The 16,249-nt window shown below is 32.3% G+C and overlaps 1 pseudogene; it reads right to left on the bottom strand.

Moving 5' to 3' along the window:
• Positions 1–5,825, bottom strand: part of LOC111691490 — a 43,201-nt pseudogene extending 37,376 nt beyond the window's left edge.
• Positions 5,826–16,249: the final 10,424 nt, after the last annotated feature.

The raw sequence follows: 16,249 nt of genomic DNA on the forward strand, positions 1-16,249 counted from the left end.
AAATATTGGAAAAAAATAATAAAACAATTTTTTTCTATATTATATTCATTATCTTCGAATGAAAGTGGATTGCAAAGGAGCCTATGTTTTTTAAAGGGCAACCGTCTTCAATCAAAAAATACTTTTTCAATATAGAATGGTATAAAAATTCAAAATATCTTAGAAGAGTATGATTATTTTGTATGTAAAAATGTAAAAAAATATTTATTTATTTAATTATTTTTTGATGAACTATCTACATATCACAATGATCCAATTACAGACTGTTATTTATTATAAAATATTTAGCCTAAGATGTATTAATCTAAACATACAAAACAAAAAAAAACATAAGAAAGAGAAAAAACAGGGAAAAAGGACATACTTAAGGACAGACTTATAAGTTTACTAAGCTAATTGACCAATAACAGCATCAGTATTTTAACTTTTTAAAAAAACTTTAAACGTATCACCATATATATCACAGTTATTCTGCAGTAAGTTATATTTAAGGCACATGTTGATTGAAGGTGACCGTAATTGATAATTTGTTCTAACAATCTCACAATGAAACGTGCGACATTTCCTTGTTTTTTGACAGGGATAGAGATAGATAGATATATTTATTTACCCAGTAATACTTCATCTTTTGTAACGTTGTTTACAAGTTTATATAAATACAGTATTTGTTGAAAGGAACGCCTATTATGGAAGGTTAATAATTTGTTAGCAATTAAATGTTGATGATAATTGTGACTTCTGCTATACTGCCCAGTAGTTATATATGTAGCATGTTTAATAAATCTTTTTTGTACATTTTCAATTAACTGAATATATTTGGCATAATATGGGTTCCATACTACTGAGCAGTATTCCAACTTTGACCTGACATAGCAATTGATATTAAAGTTTTCATCGACGTGAAATTTTGCGAGTTTCTTATGATAAAACCTATTTTTTTTTACTGCTTGATTAACAATACCAATAACATGTTTATTGAAGGATGATTTCGAATCAAATAGTATACCAAAATCCCTTGCCACTTCAACCGCCTGCAGATGGACACCATCTATGCTGTAAATAAAGTTAAAAGGATTCTTTTGCAATGTGTCATTCGCTTACATTTGTTTATGTTAAAGCATAATTTATTTCTTACTGACCAGTTAAAAACATTATTTAAATCTTCTTGCAACTGTATACAATCTGTTAAATTATCTACGTATTTAAATATTTTCAAGTCATCAGCAAACAATAATGTAGAAGTCTTATGTATACCACTAGCTAGATCATCCACAAACAGTAAGAACAGCAACGGCCCCAAGTTAGAACCTTGCGGGACTCCTGAGGCAGCAGTGTATGAATCAGATCTAAAATTGTTAATAGAAACATACTGACTTTTGCTTACCATATATGTCGTCAGAAATAATAAGTTTTCAGAGAAAGAGTACATTCTTAACTTCTGGGGCAATACTCGATGATCAACTTTATCAAATGTCTTTGCAAAATCTGTATAAACAACATCAAGTTGATGTTTATTAGTATAGGCATTATCTACAGAAACTATTAAGTTACCACAGGTCGATCTGCCAGCTTGAAAACCATACTGCGAGAGGGAAATATTGTTTCTCTAACCTTATCATAAATGTAAGCATATATTATTGTTTCTAGTACATTAGAGATATTTGACAAAATTGCTATTGGTCTATAGTTACGTATATTATTCTTCTTATCTGATTTATATATAGGTATAATTTTAGTAAGTTTTAAAGAGTCAGGAAATGTTTTTGAATTTAGAGCTAAGTTGAATAATATTTTAAAAGGAGAAATTAATATATCTTTACATCCCTTAATAACATAAGATGGTATACAATCATGTCCCATTGATTTTTTTGGTTTTAATTTATTAATTGCTTTTCTATTAAAGTTCAAACTTTTTAAAGAAATATACTCCATTGGACCATTCCCTGTTTCTTCATTACTTTAATATTCTTTACTAATCACTCTTGCGGAATAATAATAATATACTCTCCCATTTCTCTACATACATCGTTATTTGTAAGTTTATATGTAAATACGTGAAACAAATATTTTAAGTACTGGTATATGTGAACTTCTATCAGAGGTCATTGCAATGTATCGTGCAAAGTAGATCAGTGACAGTAACTTGTATTCTCTTTTTTTAATTCCATTTTAAATGTATTAGGCTAATTTCCACAAATTTAGAAATATAATTTTTAAAAAATCTTATTAAATGATGTCAAACAAGTATTCTAATTGTTGCATTGTACTCATGTTATTCGAATTCCGCTTTACATAAGGCTACTTTGAATGGCCTTATCAATTTAAAAAGTCTGTGATTCCATCCTTATGTATTGGCAGCAATAGAGTAGTAATAAGAAATTCTTCATCAACTTAGATGGATTATAACATTTGCTAGAGCAGATAGAGTTCCAAGGAATTTTCTAACATAAGGTAAAGCATTTAACTTCGTAATTTTTCATACAGATCCTTAACTTTCCACTTCCCTTTCCAAAAAGCGATAAAAAATAAATATTGAATTCAATATTGAAGAAATGATACCGAAAACCCCAATTAGAACGTCGTTACACTATTTAACCCCCCATTGAACCTTTAACTTGTCCCGAACTGGGTCGTTTAAGGCCCCATTTAATCTATCCAATGCCCATAATAAAGTAAATTTTCATAGAATTTTGCGAGCTTTCCATTCAGAAATATAAATGTGTTGTTTTTGGAGAAAACAACAAATATGTATCATATATCACATAACTATCAAGTCAAAAATACACAATAACAGTAAAATAACGCAAGAAATATCGGAAATACGATGTTTTTTAGTTTTTATTTCGGTAATTATTTACTACGGTACGGACAATATCGAAAATATTCAGATACGTATTAGTGTTTATAAGATAGATAGATAGGATTCAGTATCAGTAATCACGATTTTGGTAGCAGATGTCAAAAAGACCTCTTTTGAAGTATAAAATTTGACTCCTCGCGATTTTGGACAATGAACATATCCGAAAAAATCGATATCCTATTCCGAAAGGAATTGAACACAGCTACCGAATATGATGGAAAATTCTTATAGAGTCCAAAAGGTGAATTATTTTATAGTTGTACAATAGATTTGGAGTGATTCACCCTAGGAATGAGGTTGAAGAAGAAAAAAAATTGAAGCTACTTCTAAAGATTCTGAAAAGATTCAGGTATATTCTTTAATAAAAAAGAGATATGATTCACATTTACGTTTTCTCGATTTAAATTGCATTTTTCCGGTAAAAAACAAAGATGTTGAAAATAAAAATGAAAAAATAATGCTATTTTAGAATAGAGAAATTTTTTCTCTATCTCTTCTCCATAAAAAGTTACAATAACAAATATTATATAAAAATGTATCCTATTGTATTGGAACTAGTCATGACTTAATTGATCAGCATTACTGAGACAAACAATCGATGTAGCTCCTGTCACAAATTTGTTTACATATTAGTTGCTATGTCCTTCTTAAAAAAGCTCACTCCACGAAGAAACAGAACAATACACATAATAACGGTTAAATAATATAGCCAAATATAGAAAATATTAAATAATTTTAATTGTAACTAATAAATACAACAATAACTAATTATAAATCATAAAACAAAACATAAAATTATGATTATTACTTTAAAAAATTTTCGATAATGTGCCTCCTACTTTCCAATTTTTCCAATCTCTTCCTAACTTCCCTTATAGCTTTAAACAACGTTTTTCTTGATAAATTCTCACAAACATGTCGAATCTTTTACTTCCATAAAAGTCTAGGGGCGTTAAGTATGGAGACATTGAAGCCTACTTTACAGGCCCATTAATTCTAATCCAATCCGAAAGTATTTTTTAAATATCGGCAACTCTTTTAGCTTTATGTGGAGGAGCACCATCATGTTGCAACCACATATTCAACCTGATCTGCAGCGACACATGTTCAAGCAGTGCTGGAAGCTCCTCTTGCAAAAACTGTAATTTGTCATAAAAGTATGAGCATTCCAATAATGCCACATCAAATATTTATTCCATAATCGCCCTGATTTTGAATGGGATTAACATAGTGTGGATTTTCAGTAGCCTAATAATATTTGTTTCTTTTATATGGTTTGTCATTACTTATAAAACGACTCTCATCGGTCCAAAGAGTTTATTACATATCTATTTCCAAATTAACCACTATTTGGGCTACATAATTAAGTATTTCTTCAGCATGTATGTCGGATAAGTGGTCCAAGTTAGTTAGCCTATAGCCATGGTAACCACTGAGGCTCAAAATTCTTTGCACAGAGCTTCCTTTTAAATTGAATGCAAAAGTGGCTTGTCATAGAATTTCTATGATTTTCCTCAAAACATTGTAATACCTTAGCTACGATAATACCGTTATACAGAGTGTATCTTAAGTGATGACTTTAATTTCAAGTGGTGATTCCTTGTCATATTTTAAGCAAAAAAGTGCATATGAACATCGGTCCGCAAGTGCTTCGTTACCGAGATACAGGGTGTTAAATTTGGGAAAATAAATCGCATTTTCTTAAATATCTTTCGACTGATTCGAAATAATTTAATGAAATTTCATACACGGGGGTTTTTTGGAATGACAAATTCAAAGCTGTGGTCAATTTAGGTGTATTTTTTTGAGGGCGCCAATAATGAAGTAGCTAGGAGCAACCGTTTCCATGAAAAACGCATTTAAACTTACTTGAGCTGGAAATATCATAAAAATTGAATTAAATCAAATGCTCAAAATGAGAACCGCCACTGTCAATACAAGCATGTAATCTTCTGCTCATCGACTGTCGCACACGTTCCAAAATTCCTGGAGTGTTGCGTATGACATTACAAGAATTTACAATTCTGTTTCTTAAATCATTTTCATCTACAACTGGCGTTGCATAAACAAGCGACTTCAGATGTCCCCAAAAGAAATAGTCCAGAGGATTTAGGTCTGGAGATCGTGCTGGCCACGGCTGAGGTCCTCCCCGACCTATCCATCGCTGAGCAAAAGTGTCATTAAGATGTTGGCGAGCAGCAAGACTGAAATGAGCAGGTGCCCCGTCGTGCATAAACCACATGTCATTTCTGGTTGCTAGTAGTACATCTTCTAACAGACCAGGCAATGTTTCAGCTAGAAACTGTCTGTAAGTCTCACCATTCAGTCGAGGAGGAAGAAAATGCGGTCCGATGACATGATCACCAATAACTCCGGCCCACACATTCACCGAAAACTGCTGCTGAAATCCACGTTCTCCAATAACATGGGGATTTTCATAGTTCCAAAAATGATTATTGTGGAAGTTTATGATGGCATCCCGTGAAAAAGTTGCCTCATCTGTGAACAGAATTTTAGACGTAAAGTTGGGATTCTGCGCAGTTTTTTGGAGAAACCATCGACAATAATCTAACCGTGCAGGAAAATCTCTTGGCAACAGTGGTTGCACGCGTTGAATGTGGTACGGATAAAGTAAATTTGTGTGCAAAACCCTCCAAACACTTTGATGACTTATGTTAAACTGTTCAGATAATCTTCGCGTACTACTTGACGGATTAGCTTCCACTTCTTGTAGGATTGCTTCTTCTAGTTGTGGTGTCATTATTGTTCTCGGTCTACCAATACGTTCAGCGTGAGCATTTAAAGATCCAGTTTCGCACAGTCTAGCATGGAGCCTTATGAAAGTTCTTTCTGATGGAAGTGGTCTATTGGGAAATCGTTCCTGGTAAATTCGACGGGCTTGTGCAGCATTTCCATCTGCTAGCCCATAAATGAAATGTATTTGAGCTTGTTCAACGTTATTCATAGTTAACTGCACACTAAAAGATAGTCAACTGACAGTATCTTGTCACTTTTAATGCCAAATATCATCGGAATTTTGTTATCACAGGAATTTTTGTATTCAACAAAAAAACATTTCTTTAAAATCTTTTTTAAGCAGATAAGGTAGGAGAATCGATTATTCTAGTCCAAAATGGCATACAGGGTAGCAGAAAAAAGTTGCGATGGATTAAAGAGGCCGAAATCGTTGCCGGTGGCGCCCTCAAAAAAATACACCTAAATTGACCACAGCTTTGAATTTGTCATTCCAAAAAACCCCCGTGTATGAAATTTCATTAAATTATTTCGAATCAGTCGAAAGATATTTAAGAAAATGCGATTTATTTTCCCAACTTTGACACCCTGTATCTCGGTAACGAAGCACTTGCGGACCGATGTTCATATGCACTTTTTTGCTTAAAATATGACAAGGAATCACCCCTTGAAATTAAAGTCATCACTTAAGATACACTCTGTATACTGATTTTGAAATTCCTTTCCCTTTTCTTGATGAAAATGCATTTTCGTTAGCACGCAAATTCGTTCTAATCTGGCAAATATTTTTGGGTTAACAGCCTGACAATCACCATGAATTAAATTTATGTCAACTTTTTTATTGGTTGTGAACATTTTTTAATTTTTAGCAACCACTTACTAGTTTGTTTATCATGCAAGAAATAGCGTTTGACAGGAACTAATATGTAAACAGGCTTGTGATAGCAGTTTCAGCCATTGTTTTCACAGCACTGTTGACTAAATCATATTTGTTATTGTAACTTTTTAAGGAGAAGAGATAGAGAAAAAATTTCTGCACAAAAAATATTCATAAAAATAGGTGTGTGTCAAAAAAAACAGTTGATGACTTCATTTTCTTTATGTTCCAAATTTAGAAAAAAATGTTTTTCAAGTGCAAAATGGACCTTAGCGAGTTCCGATTCACGCCAACTAAACGGATTTTTACTGTCGTTTTTCGTTTGTCTGTTATGGGCCCGAGACGCGAACTTTGAGACATCCCTACATACATTGCCTAGTAATAGTAGAAAGTGTTCCATTTTTCTATTTTACTAATTTTTTATTTTTTTTTGGTTTTGTATTCCTTTTTTGCTTTCAATTTTTATAATTTTTTGTGTTTTCTTATTTTGTATATATTTTTTTTTGTAATTTTTATTTGAACAAACAAAAGATTGGAATGTCTGAGCTTAGTCAGAATACATTTCAGATTCAACAAAAATTTCACAAAAGCCCTATTAGAGTCTTATGTATACTATTCTGCAGCGTTCTCTTATGGTTTCAAGGAAAAAAAAGTTTTCTTGATCAGTGTTGCTTAACTAACTACCATTATATCTGTGACTCCGAATTGCAGCCTTATTAAAATCATCAACATCTACAATCTCTTTTTCCCGTTGACTTTTTTTTTTTGGTGGACCTCTAGGTGCTTCACGTCCTTTATAATTGATTGTTCGGATACTCAGATTAACATAACATAAGATTCGCAACTTTATTAGACATTAAGTCAACAGTTTTTTCATAAAATTTAAATATTGTTAATAATATTTAAAATAAAATTCATAATTAGTGTAACAATTACAGGTTACGTCTCTTACAGTGGTGGAAGAAGTGTCCTCCATTTTCACGTTCTGTACAAAATTGACTATTAAGTACCCCCTCATTTCTTATGAAGGACTCGATAAAGGTTTTGGCATGTTAATGCTTTGCACTAAACACCGCTAATTCATTAGTTCTAAAAATAACTTTTTATATGCTCAATCTGTTGCAATACAAAAAATCTCACGAAAGTAACGAGGTCGTCAAATATCTGTCAACTGCTGTTTGTCAACCATATTATGCGGTTACTAACCTAGCTTTACTGCATTTTTAGTCATTAAATCATTTAAAAAACTATGCTCCTTGTATAGCCGGTATTACATCTACAATTTTAAATGAGATATCTGACAATATTACTAAACTAGTAACATATTTAATAAATGTTATCTTTCAAACAGGAGAATGTCCATGACAGTTTAAAACTGCTATAACTCCGATTTATAAAACAGGTGATACCTACTAGAAAATTATCGACCTATTGTGTAATGTAGTCTCTAGTGTAACAAAGATATTTATTAGATCTTCCGAATACGTGATTAAAATTAATGACATTATGACTAAGTCACTCTGTATATGCAGTGATCAGCATTCGATTACTTTTCGCTCAAATCTAATACTATAGTCACTAACAGCTGAATCAGTTTGTTGGTTGAGAACCGTTGGATTGTGTACATACACTCGACCTATTCTAGAAAATCATGCAAACGATGCTATAAAAGGGCAACTTCCTCTACTTTAAATTTAATAATTTCACTGTCTACAGTTTACTGGAAGCGGGGAATTAAGTCATGAAAATAATTGAATAAAAGCTGACTACCGCCTGTTTTAAAATTCTTAACATATTCAAAGTTTAAAGAAGGACTTTCCATATTATGCTTCTTTCCTTTCTAGTCAAGAGAGGCATTTATGCTTTTATCAACTGGATCAATAATTCGAGGTGAGTAAAGTGATGGTTCATTTACTGATGCTTAAAATGATGAAATAATATGTACCCAATGTTAATATTTAATAGCGTAGTGCAAATTCTTGGAAATAATAGCTGTTATATTAAGTTACGGAAAATACAACTATGCATATAACAGGGGTAAATGGGCCCAAGTTATTAACGTAAAATAAACACTTTCCTGCAAAAGCTTGTACCTGTTTATTTTAATAAAAGTAGATGGTAAATTAGTCTCTCTTTTACTATAACCATGAAATATTCCAGAAAAGCAAACACGACAACTTTTTAACAAGGTTATTTCTGTTACTTCAGGCTTATGTCTCTTACGTTCTTTTAGTTTTTTTTTAACATCTCTTGATCAGCAATTAATTGCTCCTTTATTCAGAAAATAAATATCAATTTAATTACTACTACATGAAAAATGAGTAGCAAAATCAAAACGATTATTCCTTCTTCTTGCAATAAAAAACCATTGTACAGGATAATCTGTTTGCTTTTTCTCTTAGACTTTACGACATTCCTTTTTGGAGAAAATGTTACGTCATAAGGTTTAAAACAGAACCCAAAACTCGAACTTCATGTTCCAACAAATACATTTCTCTTCAGAAGTCATCCAGTTAGTTTTAGTTGATACATGACACTATATAATTTAAAAAAAAATCAATCAGTTGCGTCATCAGTGACTAGTTATACAGAATGTGAAAAACTATTAATAATTTTGACGTATGTTTACATTAAAAAGCTAAATAAAATTTTCACTAACCTGTTCCCAATACATTTTAATTATATGTACATTGATCGGAGCCGCCACTTTATTAATTTTTCATTTATTAATTGTTTAGGTTTTTCTACCCCGTCCAACCTCAAACAAAATAAGTAGCTGCAATTGCGTATTATACTAAACAACGGTATAGATATCTTTCTACTTTGTATCGTAATATGAATAAAAACGATTACAGAAACGCTGCACTCCATAAAATGTAATAAATATACAGGGTGTTAATAAACTTGTGTCAAAAATTTAAAGGGCTGAAAAAGGAGCAAAAACTGAGTTAACTGATGTCATAAACTTGTATCGGAGGTTTAAGGTCATACAGAAAAAAGCTTACTTTTTTCGGAGAGTGCGCGACTTTCTAAATATTACTTTTGTCGGTCGGTGGATAGGCCGCAGCAGCCTAGTTAGATTGGATATATGAAAAGTGTTGTGTATTCCACGGAAGTGTGTAACTTCGACCAATTGCGACATCGTATTGCCGAAGCTTATAATACAATTCGAGAGGATGTGGCAATATTGCAATGCATGCGAGCCAATTGGATACGTCGCGCTGAAGCTTGTGTGCAAGCAAATGGTGGATACATTGACATCTTCTATGAAAATCAGCAGTTCTCAAAAGATGGCTCCTTGCAATGTTGAGGTAAGTCAGATTCTAAAATTACATTTTACTCAACACAAATCCGTGTGTTTACCTCATTTTGATGTAACGGACATGTGGTACAAATATTTGACATAAGTTCATTATCACCCTGTATATCTTTAATTGTTATTCGTTTAGTTACATTTCATAGATATGGACAAGTTTATACAGAGGCTTCATAGATGTTTACAAGCCACTGTTGGTAATATCAAATGAAAATCCCCAAACCTCAGCGGAGAGGTTGAAGGGGTTACATGTAAATAAATAAAATTGTTTTTAACATTGATTGACATGAACTATCGATATTAAAATTAATACATATAATTTAGTATTAGATACTTCCGAAAGATACTTTTGTTTTTCGGTTGAAATCCTTTTAACTTTATTAAAAGGAGAAAACTATCAAACTTCACTTATTAATGGAGATTACAAATTTTTACTATGAAAGTAGAAAGAACATAATGTGAATCTATAACAGTTTATTATTTTTTATTTAAGTATACAGGGTGTTTTTGAATGGAGTAGCATAATTGATACCAGTGAATCTACATTTCAAAAGAACACGATCGTAGAAAAAACACTTGTAGCATGTCCACATATTCATCATTAGTAAAATTAGGCATAATTCTTGTTAATTTACACCCAAAAAGTATTTAGCTGATAACAGTGACAACTTACAGAAGAGTTAATTGTTACAACTGGCATGACAGCAGCACACTTAGTTTTTCTTTGATTGATTGCAATCATATACGGTGTGAGGTGAATGGTAATACATTATATTTTTTTATTAATAAACGAAAAGTTTTAAAGGAAAATTGCTAGGGAGGTAAAAGTTTCTAAAAGAACCAGTTTATCTAATGCGTATTTTTGGATATCGAGTTTTTATGAAATATAAAAGTTATGGCAAAAAATGGCTTGAGGGGTGGTTATTTCAACCCCTTTCGAGGAGTTAAAATTTTCGAAAAATAGTTGAAAACTCGCATCTGTATTAGTAAACAACCTGTAAAAAATTTGTTATTTGTACCTCGTTCGGTTTTCAAATTACAGCCAATTTTCATAATTTTTTTGGAAACTTTGATGGCCCATATCTCTTCAGGGGTGAACATTTTACTAAGGCGATTTTTTACAGATCATATTCTTTTGAAATGTAGATTCACTGGTATCATTTATGCTACTCCATTCAAAAACACCCTGTATAGTAAAATAAACATAAGAGAGTTTATCTTTTATTATACAGTGCGTATCAGCGAAATGGAATAAATTCAATAATAAATAAATGGGGGCGTGTTCGAAAAAACGCTTGGACCTGTTGATTGGTAATTTTAATTGCGCATTTTTTCCAACAGAAACGTTTTATACAGGCTGTCATGTAGCAGTGGTCAGTACCAACTTTCTTGTTTTAAATGCATCACCCTGTATATTATTCAATTTTTGGATTCTTCAGAAAATTTTAGACATTTCATGTTCAATGTCCTATACCTATCTTCAACTGTTTCGGAAATATTAATTGTTTTCAGATTTATTGCAAAAATTAACATTGAAAAAAGAAAATTATTTGATTACAGAAATTCGTTACATCACACTCGAAAAATAATAAATAATATTTTTTGTACGCGAAGCACAAAGGCTCCATCTATCGCGCTGACTTCTACTATGCCATTCAAATGACTACTACGGTGGAAGCGACCTGCTAAAATTTGCCAGGTACTTTATTGCACGAATGTCGCCTATAGAGGGCGAAACACAATGTAAGTCGTCAGTAGTAGCCATTTGAATGGCATAGTGGAAGTCAGCGCGATAGATGGAGCCTTTGTGCTTCGCGTACTATGTACCTCTTGTCGGGAGTTTACGACTTTTAGCAGCTTGATCGTTCATCGGTTGTCCTACCTATGACACACTGATGAGGACTAATAAGTCCGAAACCGGTCTGTGCCTGGTGGGACCGGCTGATGAACGATCCTAGCTGTTGTACTGGGTGTCGCGAATGTAATTCAATGCCGGTAGGGGCAAATAGCCCTCGGAGTAGTTGTTTTTCGCGAGATAACTTTTGTGCCGAGCGGTTTTAGTTTTTAAAAACAAATTTTCTTTTTATTTAAAAACTTTCACAAAAGTATCGATGAATTAAAGTCAAAATGAATACAATAATCTCAAAGGTATGAGCTCTGTATTACCTCTAGACAATAACTGGTTAAACAATGAACTTGACCCATATTTATAAGTTTAGCAGAACAATGAAACTGCAAGGGTTGCAAAGTCAGCATCTTGTCAGGATTGATAACTCGCGTCACTGACGACTAATATTTTTTTGGTTGAAAAAAAAAAATGCGCAACTAAAAATACTAATCGACGTGTCCGAGCGTTTTTTTGAACACACTGCCATTTGTTTATTATTGAATTTATTCCATGTAGATAAAATAGCATTACAAAAAAATTACTTTAATTTACAAACCACTACTCTTCGCTGCAATACAGGGTGTCCTGAAATAAATGCAACAAAATTTGGTCATAGATTCTTAAGACAAATTTAGGGGACCCGTATTTTTTCTTTTTGCCAAGTGGCCCCCTCTTTCGGAGTTACAGCCCCCTGGAATCTGCCCCTAAGAATAGTCTGTTTACATCTCGGAACCCTGTTGTACGAGACTCTCTAAATTTGGTACAGTGAGGTTTTATAACATGTGGAATCTGATAGTGCTACGCTTGGCGGGGAATCCCCTTAAGACACTTTAGAGGGCCCCCTTGTGTTTGGAACCAAAAAAAATTGGTCGCAAATTTGAATTTCATAAAAATTATTAGTTTGTTAAAAAGCCATTGAATTTAGAACCTTTTTATGCCTTGATATTTTTTCGAAAAACGCAATGTTTTTGAGGAAAATAGCGAATCACATGTGATCATTCGATCACATTTTGACATATTTCTCGAAAACATTGCGTTTTACGAAAAAAGTATCAAGGGACGAAAAAGTTTCTAAATTTAATGGCTTCCTAGTGGACAGCTAATTTTTAAGAAATTTAAATGTGCGACCGATTTTTTTTGGCCCAAAGACAAGGAAACTTTCTTAAGGGGGTTTCCCGCCAAAAAGTGTAGCACCAGCAGATGTCACATATCATAAAAGCCCTTTGTACCAAATTTAGTGATTCTCATACAATAGGGTTCTGACATATAAAAAAAAGATTATTATTAGGGGCAGATTTCAGGGGGCTGTAACTTCGAAAGGGGGGCCACTTGGCAAAAATAAAAAATACGGGTTCCCTAAATTTGTTTTAGGAATCTGTGACCAAATTTTGTTGCATTAATTTCGGGACGTCCTGTATAAAATAAAATCAAACTCATAAATTAGTAAGCTATGTTGCTATATTTGCTATAAAATCATTACATATTATGTTGAAAATGATGCCCCTCACTAACTATGCACAAATTTACTTTCCTGTTGTTGTTCTACTATTATATTGTTAATTTCTCGAATAATTGCTGCCTCTAATTCTTCGATGTTGTACATTCAGATACTTAGGTCCGGTAACCTTGTTGGTCACAACCCTCAACTAATCAGTTGATTATCGTAAAATTCTTCCAAGAATTGAATTGTTGCTCCTACATTATGTGTGGTTGCCCCATCTTCTTAAAAGTAGCCTACTTGTAATAGTCCACGGGCCCAGGCCCTTTTTTTTCTTTGATTAATAACAAGCTGAATTTTGGGGAACAGCTTCGTTTTGACAAGACGCCCAACATTTCCCTCTACAAAAATTCTCGAAAACGGTAGCTAATAAAGCGCGGGGGTGTCAAACATGTCGATTTGGTGAATGATCAATATTTATTACTAACAAGTAGTTTTTTACTTAAATCGCATGATAATGGTATGAAAAACTCGAATAAACTTTTGTCCTACACGTTTGATGGTTTTTCCGAAGCGTCTCCCACTCTTAACATGTCAAAATAATATGATCTTAGAAGTTATTAATAACCACCTTATTTTTTCACAGATGCTTGGTAATTAGTATTACAATTCATTGACATTTTTGTCCTACACGTAAAATGAAAGGTTTTCCTAGTCCTACACTGGGAAAGTGTCATTTCCACGGGTACAATTTTCTCATTAATAACAACCTAATTTTCGATTTTTTATTTTGAGAATAATGTTTGAATCAAGATTTTACCAATGTCCTACAAAAAAAGTGGAAGCTAGTAACGAAAACAAATAAAATTATACTGGAAATCGTAACTTTACATTGATGTTGAGAATTGTATTATAAATAAATATTTACATAAGGATATATACCTGTGACACATACTTACATACGCTTACACACACCAACCTTCCCTAGCTAACTTATGTAGTTTTACAATTTAATTTTCAATAAAAATGATAAAAAAAATTATTAGTTTATAATCTTTTTTTAAACTTATTTATAATCTATATAATAATGAATTATTTTTAAAATTTATGAATTATCGAATGTTTTCACCATTGGTGAAAATAAAAAATTTCAAAATTCCCGCAGCAATCAGGATTATTTTGGCGGTTTGCCCACGATTTTTTTTCCAAGAGAATCAAGTGTGTTTCAGTCGTCCATGTTTTTGTGCTTTTTTTAGTGACTATGGAGGTTTTATGCAAATTATTGTGTGATAATCCGAATTTCCGAGAAAAAAGAGAGGAAATAAAAAAATTCTCTAAAGTTATTCTGATTGCTTGCAAACAATATAATATAATATTTTATAGTAATAAATTCACATTTTTTTAATTTCATACAAAAATTTATTATTTTATCAATAGATAAAGGAGCTGTTTACTGAACAATCACACATGAGCGTGGTTATTGAATAATTTTAATAGTAAAAGTTAATGTAGAATAGCAAAATTAATTATTTTGAAAATTAGTAACTACATATGAAGTATATAAATTTAATTAATTTACTTAATTTAAAGTTAATTAACATATATTAAAAGGTATTCAGTTACTGAAACGGGTTAAGTAAGTAACTCCTTTAAACTTGATATAAAAATGTATATTTCTTTGTTTAATATACATGTGTTTAATATACTCAAAAATACCTTTTATTCAAAAATTTTTCTATAATTTCTAGAATAAAAATTAAAAATAAAACAACATAGTATAAAAACATTTACATATGATTTTAAAATATAATAAAAAAAATTCATCGGTTTGGCTCGACCTGGCTCGATAAGGATAGTTTGCCCTAAACTCCCTAGGGAGTTACTAAACTATTTTTCTACTTTGTGGCATCATATACCGATCACATGTACATAGAAAGTTAAATATACACTTTTTTCGATGACATAGAGAAAAAACGCTTTGGTTTAGTTCGGCCGCGCTTGATAAGGATAAAGTTTGTTTATCACTCCCCCTCCTCAAACTCCCTGGGGGATTAGTAAACTATTTTTCTACTTTGGGATGCAAAAATTGCATTATTTTGGCGTAGTTTGGACATGTATAATCACAAGAAGATATAATGCTGATTTCGAAATTCTCAATTTTAAATAATTTTATATAACTTTTGTAGGACTAGAAATACACACTAATTTTTTTGTAGGACATAGTTTTTTTTTTATTAAAAATTCCCTAAAATATCGTTTGGTTTCTTTGTCCTACAGTTATTAATGAGGAAATTGTACCCGTGAAAATGACATTTTTTCAGTGTAGGACTAGAAAAACCTTCTATTTTACGTGTATAACAAAAATGTCACTGAATTATAATAATAATTACCAAGCATCTGTGAAAAAATTAGGTGGTTATTAATAACTTCTAAGATCATATTATTTTGACATATTAAGAGTGGGAGACGCTTCAGAAAAACCATCGAACGTGTAGGACAAAAGTTTTTTCGAGTTTTTCATACAATTATCATGCGATTTAAGTAAAAAACTACTTGTTAGTAATAAACATTGATCATTCACCAAATCGACATGTTTGACACCCCCGCGCTTTATTAGCTACCGTTTTCGAGAATTTTCGTAGAGGGAAAAGTTGGGCGTCTCGTCAAAACGAAGCTGTTCCTCAAAATTCAGCTTGTTATTAATCAATGAAATAAAAGGGTCTGGGCCCGTGGACTATAACTCTTTATCATGTGGCTCTGAAAACGAATCGAACCTGAACTTATAGGTTACTTTGATATTAGATAATAATTTTTTCAGTATAAGTGAATCATATTCGTATTTCCGCACTTCCGAGGGTTTTTTGCCCAATAAATTATTCCCTAGCACCCGCTTAACACAAATCGCCACATAATCGAAATTCAAACGAACCTACCTAAGATGATATCACTTTTTTTGCGTTGCGATATTAAACATTCCCCAGGCCCGCCCACTACAAAAAGCCCACAAAGAACGGCCGGGATATTTCCTGTAACATTAGAATACAATTACCTTGTAAGGGCCGAGGCCCTCAATGGCGGCTTTTTGTGCGCGTATAACGAGCGAGAGGACGTTCTAA

The sequence above is a fragment of the Anoplophora glabripennis genome, unplaced genomic scaffold (assembly GCF_000390285.2).
Source record: "Anoplophora glabripennis isolate ALB-LARVAE unplaced genomic scaffold, Agla_2.0 scaffold295, whole genome shotgun sequence".
Lineage (NCBI taxonomy): Eukaryota > Metazoa > Arthropoda > Insecta > Coleoptera > Cerambycidae > Anoplophora > Anoplophora glabripennis.